This window comes from Vanellus vanellus (genome assembly GCF_965231255.1).
Source record: "Vanellus vanellus genome assembly, contig: HAP1_SCAFFOLD_1993, whole genome shotgun sequence".
NCBI lineage: Eukaryota > Metazoa > Chordata > Aves > Charadriiformes > Charadriidae > Vanellus > Vanellus vanellus.
The window spans coordinates 1-9,280 of NW_028127934.1; the positions used below are offsets into that span (position 1 = coordinate 1).

Genomic DNA, 9,280 nt, shown 5'->3' on the forward strand with positions numbered 1-9,280 from the left:
CCCCCTTTCCCCTCCCTCCTCCCCCTCCCTCCTCCCCCCCCCTTTCCCCTCCCCCCCCCTTTCCCCTCCCTCCTCCCTCCCCCTTTCCCCTCCCCCCTCCCCCCCCCTTTCCCCTCCCTCCTCCCCCCCCTTTCCCCTCCCTCCTCCCCCCCTTTCCCCTCCCTCCTCCCCCCTCCCCCCCCTTTCCCCTCCCTCCTCCCCCCCCTTTCCCCTCCCTCCTCCCCCCCCCTTTCCCCTCCCTCCTCCCCCCCTTTCCCCTCCCTCCTCCCCCCCCCTTTCCCCTCCCTCCTCCCCCCCCCTTTCCCCTCCCTCCTCCCCCCCCCTTTCCCCTCCCCCCCCCCTTTCCCCTCCCCCCCCCTTTCCCCTCCCTCCTCCCCCCCCTTTCCCCTCCCTCCTCCCCCCCCCCTCCTCCCCCCCCCTTTCCCCTCCCTCCTCCCCCCCCCTTTCCCCTCCCTCCTCCCCCCCCTTTCCCCTCCCTCCCTCCCCCCCCCTTTCCCCTCCCTCCTCCCCCCCCCTTTCCCCTCCCTCCTCCCCCCCCCTTTCCCCTCCCTCCTCCCCCCCCCTTTCCCCTCCCTCCTCCCCCCCCCTTTCCCCTCCCTCCTCCCCCCCCCTTTCCCCTCCCTCCTCCCCCCCCCTTTCCCCTCCCTCCTCCCCACCCCTTTCCCCTCCCTCCTCCCCCCCCCTTTCCCCTCCCTCCTCCCCACCCCTTTCCCCTCCCTCCTCCCCTTTTTTTATTATTATTTTTTTTATTTTTTAGTATAGAATCACACGCATACATTTCCACTTGAAGGAAAAGGGGAGGGACAAGCCCTTTCCCCAGAACAGACAGCAGCTTTACTGACACACTAATAATGGCTGCAAAATTTCATCCAATGGAGCAACACTCATTTGAAGTCTTCAAATACTTCTCATCTTTAAAGGAGGTGCCGCATGTCCACCTCAATCCTTCCTCTTTCTTCTGGCCTATTTGGTCATACGCTGAAATAGGATGATGCCATTTACGGCAGCCCAAGGTCCATGGTGGGGGGCGTATGCGTCAGAGGAGGGACATTCATAGGGGACATTAGAAAACATTACAATCTGGAAACATGGGTGGGAGCCATTGAAATAGAGAAAACCCTCTCATTTTACTATCTATTGACATAGGACTATTTGTTTGTGTATAGCGAAGGTGTTCAAAATACAAATCTACTCTACAAAAAACCTCCTCTATTACATAAAGGATTTTAGAATATAAAAAGATGTGTCCCACAGTCCATTTTTACCTTCATCGTTCTCTCTCGGCCTGGCTCCCCATCCCCATTCTTTAATTGCTCTGTCTCTCCCCTTCAGCTCATCAAGGTTTTTTGGTATGTTTCAGTTTATCTCTGTCTACCTCACTGTCCCCTTTTTTAGTTCCTCCTTCTCTGCCTTGTGGCCCATTGCTCTTGTTTGGTTGTTTTTTTTTTCATCTCTGTCAGCGTGGTTCCCTGTTGCTTCCTCCTTCCTGGCCTGTAGCCCATCGCTGTTGTATTGGGTTTACCATGCGAGGTGTCGTTAGCTGGGGCGGTTGCTGCAGGGGTGGGTTCTGTGAGAAGACACCGCCTGTTGGTCCCATGTTGGGCACAGCCAGTTCCCACTCTGCAACGGATGTGCTGCTGGTTAAAGCTGAGCCCATCGGCAGCGCTGGTAGGAAGCAGAGCAGAGATTCTCCTGCAGCCTGTGGTGAAGACCATGGTGAGGCAGGCTGTCCCCCTGCAGTCCAGGGAGGTCCAGGGTGGAGCCGACATGCCCCTGCGGCGCGTAGAGGACTCGAGGCCGGAGCAGGTAGCTGTGCCTGAAGGAAGCCGAGAGCCTGTGCTGGAGCAGGCTCCTGGCAGGACCTGTGGCCCCGTGGGAGGGACACCACAGTGCAGCAGAAAGAGCCTGAGGAGGAAGGAGCCGCAACCCCCATGCCATGTCCCCCTGCGTTGGTCAGGGGTGGGATGTAGAGAAGTCAGGAGAGAAGAGGCGCCCAGGAAAAGAGGGAGGGGTGGCAGGAAGGTGTTTTTTGGATTTGTTCTTATTTGCATTATTTGAGGAACAATGACTTAATTTCCCCAAGTTGTGCCTGGTTTGTCTGTGACAGTAATTGGTAAGTAATCTCTTTGTCTTTATCTTGACCTATAAGCTTGTCTGCTGTATTTTCTCTCCCTCTCCTGTTTCTTAATCTGTTTGCTTTTTAAATTTTATCACTAGGTGAACTTTTATTCAGTTAGCTATCCCCATTTTGTAATGTTTTCCTGTCTGCCTCTTACCCTGTTGCCATATCTCTTTCTATGTTTACTTTTATGAAGTTGCCAATACTCATTTATTAAGTGTTCTGTGCTGGTCATGTACCCTGTTGCTTTTAAAGATTTTTATTTAGTTTGCTGTCCCTATATTTTCTTTTTTATATATTTCTTTGTCTAATTGCTCTTGCTTTTAACTTGTTCTTTCTATCTGCTTTTATCTCGTTGTCTGTGTTTATTTTAAACTTTTTTCTTCTTTCATTAATGCTGACATTTTTTAAAATCTTCATTCTATGTGTCTGATTCAGTTAGCTGTTCATAGTTTCTGTTTTTTTGCCTGTTTCCCTAATACGCCTCTCTTGTTAAATTTTCTACTTTTATCCCGTTTGTCTTTATTGCTTATCTTTTTTAATTTTCTCGTCTTTCCTTAGTGCCATCGCTTTTAAAATTCTCTTTTACATCTGTTTTAGTTTGCCGTTAATCTTTGTCTTTACTTCCCCTGTTGCCTATCGCTTTTTTAATGTTCTTGCTATGCCTACTTTTAGTCTCTTTGCCATCCTTTAAAAATTGCCTTCCTTTGTGCTATTGCTTTTTAAATTTTCTTCCTACTCCTGCATTTTAGTTTGCCATTACTATTTTCTAAGTTTTTCCTTGATTCTTTAATCACGGATGTTCTGAAGACTGTCTGTCAACATTTATCTCCTTTGCTGTCTCTATTTTTAATTATTTCTTGCCTTTCCTTAGTGCCCTCTCTTTTTAAATTTTCTTTTGAGATTGCCATCGCTATTTTTTGATTTTCTTTCTTATTTACTCAATCCTTGATCAAATTTTCTGCCTGAGCTCTTTCCCTCAGACACCTGTCCTCTCTTTGTTTGTGCCTCAGAGTTCTCTTATCGTCCTCTCTGCCATCTGGTGTGCTTCCGTTTGGTCCCCAGCCTCTCTGGACTCCCTCCTCACGTCCCTGAGTCTTCTTTGGTCTCTCTCACCATGTTGCAACACCTATGGATGCTTTCAAGGTTGCCCTTAGCATACGTTTAGCTTTATCGCAGGCATCACACCGCTCTTGTTCCCTCGGAAGAGTTCCTGAGTCCGTATCTGCTACCCAGAGGGGGAAACCAAAGATTTCCCTAGTGTTTCTAGCTAGATCAGCAAAGCCTTAGACCGCAAGATGTAACAGCAACGTAGCAAACTTTGGCGGAACTCCTTCTTAGCGCAAGAACCGCTAGTAGTTTTGCATGACTTTGATACATTGTAACCTAACTAACTTAATGAACTTGTATAAGTAATAATAATGAAGATCGTATACTTAACATTATGAATTAGAGCGACTGTTTCGGTCAAGGGGAAACTATAATGCTTCGAAATGAAAAAAGGGACCGTTCTGCCCAGAATCATCAGAAGACAGATGACATACATCAACGGATGAGACAGAGAGATTCTGAAACTGCATAAGACGGTAAAATCATCTGCACTAAATCTGCAGTCATCAAAGAGGACACATAACCGTTGAACTATTTGATCGGTCAAGAGCCACACTGTTCACGTGAACACGTGCATGAATAGCTTACGAAATAGAATGTGAGGCTTTAAAAAGCACAGGAAAAGAACCCACGGGGTCCCTCTTTGGAGGCCCCGAGCTGTTAATAAATCAACTTTGTGACAGAACCTGGGGCACAAACCCTTTATTTACGGTCAGAGGCTAAGACCGGTTCCACCTAGACTCCTTTCTGAGGAGTTTAGAAAGCAAGGGGTTCCGGTCTGAACCTCGTGACTGCGGCGGGCAGGTGTTCCCAGACCGTTCTTCAAGACCCAGCCCAGTCCTTCCGTCCTCTCTTCCCTCGAGCTGTGCCTCTATTAGTTCCCTGGCCCTCCAATGACACGGTTACTCTGTTGAAATTCAATCATCATGTTCCCAGTCATTTTTCTGTCCCTCCGACTTCCGACACTTTCCCTGTGCTCCACATCCATCTTGTAGCTCTTTAGGTGGGGCCATCGTTGAGCCGTAGAGCACTCATTTGTTCTTCTACACTACCTAGGATTGCTGCGTTCAGTCTCCTGCGACCCGAGACCATGTGTACTCCACTCAGAGGATCACCAGAGTTCCTCCTCGTCATCCCCAAGCCTTCTTTGGTCCCTCCGCCCTCATAGACGCCCCTCTCCTCACCGTCAAGACGCTTCCGAGACGCTCCTCGATCTCCCCAGCACCTCATAGCACTTAATCTCCCTTTCTTTCGGTCCGTCAGAGCCTCTGTTTTTTCTTTGCCATTCAACGCTCCTTTATTTTTCTCTCTGCTATTGAGGGTATCACCATTAGGTGCTTCTCTCACTCATTCATCTGTGATTTGCCCAGATGCCCTCCTGGAAGTCCGAGGCATCCGCCGTGGCTCCGAGCCTTATTTTCTTACTCTGCCCCCTCCTAATGCCTCTACTCTCTATAGCCATGCATTCCGAGTTTTTGTTGTCTTTTGCAATTTATTTTTGTTCTATGTACTCAGGTGTTACTTAGAATGCTTCATACCATTTCTGATACTTTTATTGAATTTCCATGTGTTTTGGTGCTTTCTGTCCTTTTGGATTCATCTAGTTCTGTTAACGGTATCGGTCAAGGAGAGATCACGTAGGGCTGTAAATTGTCAGCACTTTACAGTAAATAATGTATGGTACAAGCAGAGATATTTTTGGGAAGGTTTTCTCACGGGATCTAGTTCCTCTTTGTCGTTCAATCCTATCCAGAACATAATTCGGGCAGAAGGTAGGTAGTACGCACGGTCCCGCTAAAAGTAAAGCATGACCCCGTAGCTCTGTATTTTGTTTGAAAGGAAACTAAAGCACATAAATTTTGATGATAATATCAGCTTTACATTTAGTAAACTAGTGTCTTTTAGGGCTTAGTATAATTTCTAAATCTTTCTATCTACGCAATGGAACATTAAGTTGAATTACTTACCCGGTCACTTTGCTGACGCCATCGCTTCAGTCACAGTACAAAAGCAGATATCGGCCTTTCTTGTAAACGCCACTTTCCCTGTTCAGTCCCTCACGTGCTGTAAACTTAAGGCTGATGAGAAAAGGAGCTGCTTCCTCTGTGGCGGCCTTTATGTCTTCTGCTGGTCCATCCCACCCCTTCCCAGGGGGTTGTGGGAAGGGCAGAAGGCGGGGCCTGGGGTATATGAGCCACAGCCTCAGGTGAGTGAGTTCATTCTGCAGTTGGGTGTCTCCAGTGTAGGTCTTTTGCTGATCCTGTGGTCAAATGTAGTTTTGGAGCTGGCTCAGCTGTTAGGGCTGGTGCGTGTTCACATTTAGAGAAGGAGAATTCATAAGTTCTAGGAAAGACCTTCCAGACCAGTTAACGTTCAGCAGCGTATTTAATAGAAAATAAATGTGTTATGTCTTTTTCCTTTTTTTTTTTTTTTTTAGGTTAGTAGTTTTGTATTGAGCATTCAGGGATGGTAAGATGGTTTAATAGTATGTATTTCTTTTTTTTCCAGGTACCCTGCATTTTCCGGGAATTCCTGACTTAATTGGAGATGGAACTCTGTGGGTTTTTCTCACCGGTTTTGTTACATACAGTGTAAGTTGTTAATATAAATTTTCTTAATAGGAGCAACGATGAGATTATTTAGCGGGCGCTAGGGTGAGCATCTTCTATACATCCGTATATGAAGTGTTAGCATTTCTCAAGACAGTAGCAGAGATTTAAGGTATAGTGGTTTTCACTGGCTTTGTGGGTCTGTAAGGCAGCCCGGAGTCCGTGGGAAGGCAGGAGCTGCCTGCAGGGCACGGCTCGGAAGAGCAGCCCCCGAGGGGCAGCTGACAAGAGGGGGTTCAGAGGCTCTCATACAGGGCAGGAGTTGTCTGGAAGAAGCGGGGTTCCTTCCCTGTCAGTTCAGGAGAAGAGAAAGGGGTTCTGAAGCTTTGGTACAGGGGAAAGGGAGTCAGGTTCATCAGACTTTCTCAGATGTTTTGCAGTTAGATTTGGGTGTCGATGAGGTCTGTTCCATTGCGGTCTCCTGCATTTGAGGTGGGCCGGGTAGTATCGAGGAGGAGCATGTGACCGGTGACTTTATGCAAGCGCAATGGTAATTTTATGATTCTTTGGTGTCTTAGGTGCTGTAATTAATTGTTGCTTATGACTCTGGATTTGGTGGCGTTTTTTATTTCTTTATTTTGCAGATGATGGACCCGGTGACTGCAGGAACATACCAGCTAGCTGTTTTTTGCGTGTTAAGTCAAGGATGGATTTGGACGCCCGGCCCTTTGAAAGATGAGTTGAAGAACAGGCACAGGAGAGGGGACAAGGGAGACAATTGTGGGAAAGGATTTGTAAAGTTAGTGTAGGGTGGAGGGCTGTTGCGGAGCAATCCCCTTTAGGCAGGAAAAGGGAGCGGGTTACTCTTCAGCCCGACGGTAGCGTGTGCCGGGCAGGGCGGTTCCAGCCTGTGTCTGTGGTGTCATCGGTGTGGTCTGTCTTTGGTGTACTAGACCTTCGTCGGATCTTGCTTTCGGGTTTAAGCTCCAGGAGCAAGGCACAGTGCCTCAGGCGGCATCCCTGGAGTCTCGAACACCTGTACTCATCGGCATAGCGCCAGTCGGGCACCGCTCTTCTTGTATTAGAAGCCTAAATCGTCGATAGGTGTGGTGTCACGGAAATGTCTGGACGGTCCTCATTTGCGGCGCGGTTCCCAGCTGCGTGAGCAGCTCTGCTCTCTGGCCATCCGTTTTCAGGGCGCGGGCCTTCTGCCCCGCATCGTTACGCTCTTAGGTCTTGAAGCCTGGTTTTCTGCACGAACATCTTCGCAGTTTGGCGAGTCAGTTCTTGTCACGGGTCGTGACGTTCTGCCTGTTCTCCGGGGTTTCCGTCGAGGCCCCTCAGTTCACCATTACGGTCTCGCTCATCATTTTGCTCGATGACGTCTTTGGTCGAGGTGTCATCATTCTCGGCGAGAGGTTTTTTTTTTCTCATCTGTGAGGTACATTGTAGGATTTTGTGTAGCGTCAGTCTGTCTATCTGTGTGTTTGTGAGGCTGAGAGCCGCCCTGCCCGGGGGTGTCGAGTCAGGGGTAGGTGGGATGGCAGTAAGAGTGTGTCCTTAACCCAGTGTTCTGGCTAGGCTGTTGGGGCCAAGGTGGTACAGTCACCTGGGATCGAGTAGCCATCGGCGGGTTGCGTGGGCAGCTTTTTTTGGTAATGTTCTTAGGGGCGCAGCAGAGCTATGAGGGAGAGTCTGTTCAGCAGTATCGACGGAGATTGCCTCTCCAAGGTATTGAGGCTGCTTTGTGTGGAGTTTAAGATTAGTGGGCTTTGTTTCTGGCAGGCTGTAGTTGGGCTGTAGATGACACTCGTCAATGGGAACACTTGTCATTATGAAGCTATCTCTCCGTCTCCAGGTGACTTCTTTGATATTGTTTTTTCAGGCGCAGGGGGACGCGCTGTGCGGGGCGATGTAGGAGAGCCGAGCGGAGCTCTGTCAGAAGGTGGGTAGGTGTGTGGCCTCTTAGAGGGAAGCTGTGAGCGGTGGCTCTGTGATGACTACATCAGGGTATTTTTCTGTTTCAGTTGGAAGCTTGAAGCAAGGAGCACTGTGGGATACAGGCACCAGGGCTGATTCAGTGCAGGTAAGATGAGTGATTGGGTACCGGTTAGTTGTCTGGGTGTTGTATGGCCAGTGAAGTGATAAGCGACTGGTGGTGTTTGGGTTTTACAGGTGGCACGCAAGGGTGAAGGCGGTGATGCAAAGCGGTAGCGGATGGGCCGGCGAGTTGTCACGTGGAAGGGGCGGGAGATGAGAATCGGTGGCCCGGGGCTACGGTTGTGGGCAGCGTCTCAGCACTTGCTGTATCTCTTGGATTTTTGCAGGTGCCACACGCAGGCTCGGTGGGGTGCTGCCGCGTGCTGTCGAGCAGGTGAGGGGGTTGTGGGCAGGGTAGGCGTCTCGTAGCAAAGTATTCTGTGGTAGCTCAGTGAAGCATTTCCCTTTGGATTTGCAGGTACTGTGCAGGCTGCATTTGGAATGGGAGGAGAATGTTAGGCGAGCTGTGTTGTAGAGAGGAGGCGCCTGTGGCTGGTAAGGTATTTAAATGCAATTGTAATTTTGTAACTCTTAAGCGCTCCAAACAATGAGCGTCACAGCATGTGACTGTGGCATCAGTGGAGAGCGGGTGAGCAGAATGCCACGGTGCATCTGGGCTGGGGATGTCACAGGAAAACTGCGTGTTGACCGATGCGATGTTAATGGATGATGCTGTTGTCATACGAATCTACAGATTCACGTGTGGTTTTGTTGTGTGACTAACTTTTTTTTTTTTTTTTTTTTTCAGATGATGAAGAGAAACGGGGTGAATGCAGGATCAATCCACTTGGCTGCCTGTGGTGTTTTTCTTGTTGAGGATGGCTTTGGACCCATCGCTCTTTGAAAGATAAGCTGAGGAAATGTCGGTGGAAACTGTTCAGGGCAGGGATGGGACAAGTTTGGGAGTTGCAGGGATGGCTTTTAAAGTTAGCGTAGGGCAGAGGGCTGTCGCGGAGCAATCCCCTTTAGGCAGGTAAAGGGAGCGGGTTACTTGTCAGCCCGACGGTAGCGTGTGCCGGGCAGGGCGGTTCCAGCCTGTGTCTGTGGTGTCATCGGTGTGGTCTGTCTTTCGTGTATTAGACCTTCGTCGGATCTTGCTTTCGGGTTTATGCTCTAGGAGCAAGGCACAGTGCCTCAGGCAGCACCCCTGGAGTCTCGAACGCCTGTACTCATTGTCATAGCGCCAGGTGGGTGCCGCTTTTCTTGCCTTAAAAGCTTAAAGTGTGGATAGGTGCGGTGTCACGGAAGTGTCTGGACGGTCCTCATTTGCGGCGCGGTTCCCAGCTGCGTGAGCAGCTCTGTTCTCTGGCCATTTGTTTTCAGGGCGCGGGCCTTCTGCCCCGCATCGTTACGCTCTTAGGTCTTGTACATGCAGAAAACCAGGCTTCATCTTCGCAGTTTGGCGAGTCAGTTCTTGTCACGGGTCGTGACGTTCTGCCTGTTCTCCGGGGTTTCCGTCGAG

At 49.5% G+C, this 9,280-nt stretch overlaps 1 long non-coding RNA gene across 1 annotated transcript; it reads left to right on the forward strand.

The window, feature by feature from the left end:
• The first annotated feature begins 7,695 nt into the window (after nucleotides 1–7,695).
• Nucleotides 7,696–8,261, forward strand: LOC309684831. Its single transcript, XR_014270353.1, has 4 exons — nucleotides 7,696–7,723; nucleotides 7,806–7,864; nucleotides 8,106–8,152; nucleotides 8,237–8,261. It is a non-coding gene; the product is annotated as an uncharacterized lncRNA (long non-coding RNA).
• The last annotated feature ends 1,019 nt before the right edge of the window (nucleotides 8,262–9,280 follow it).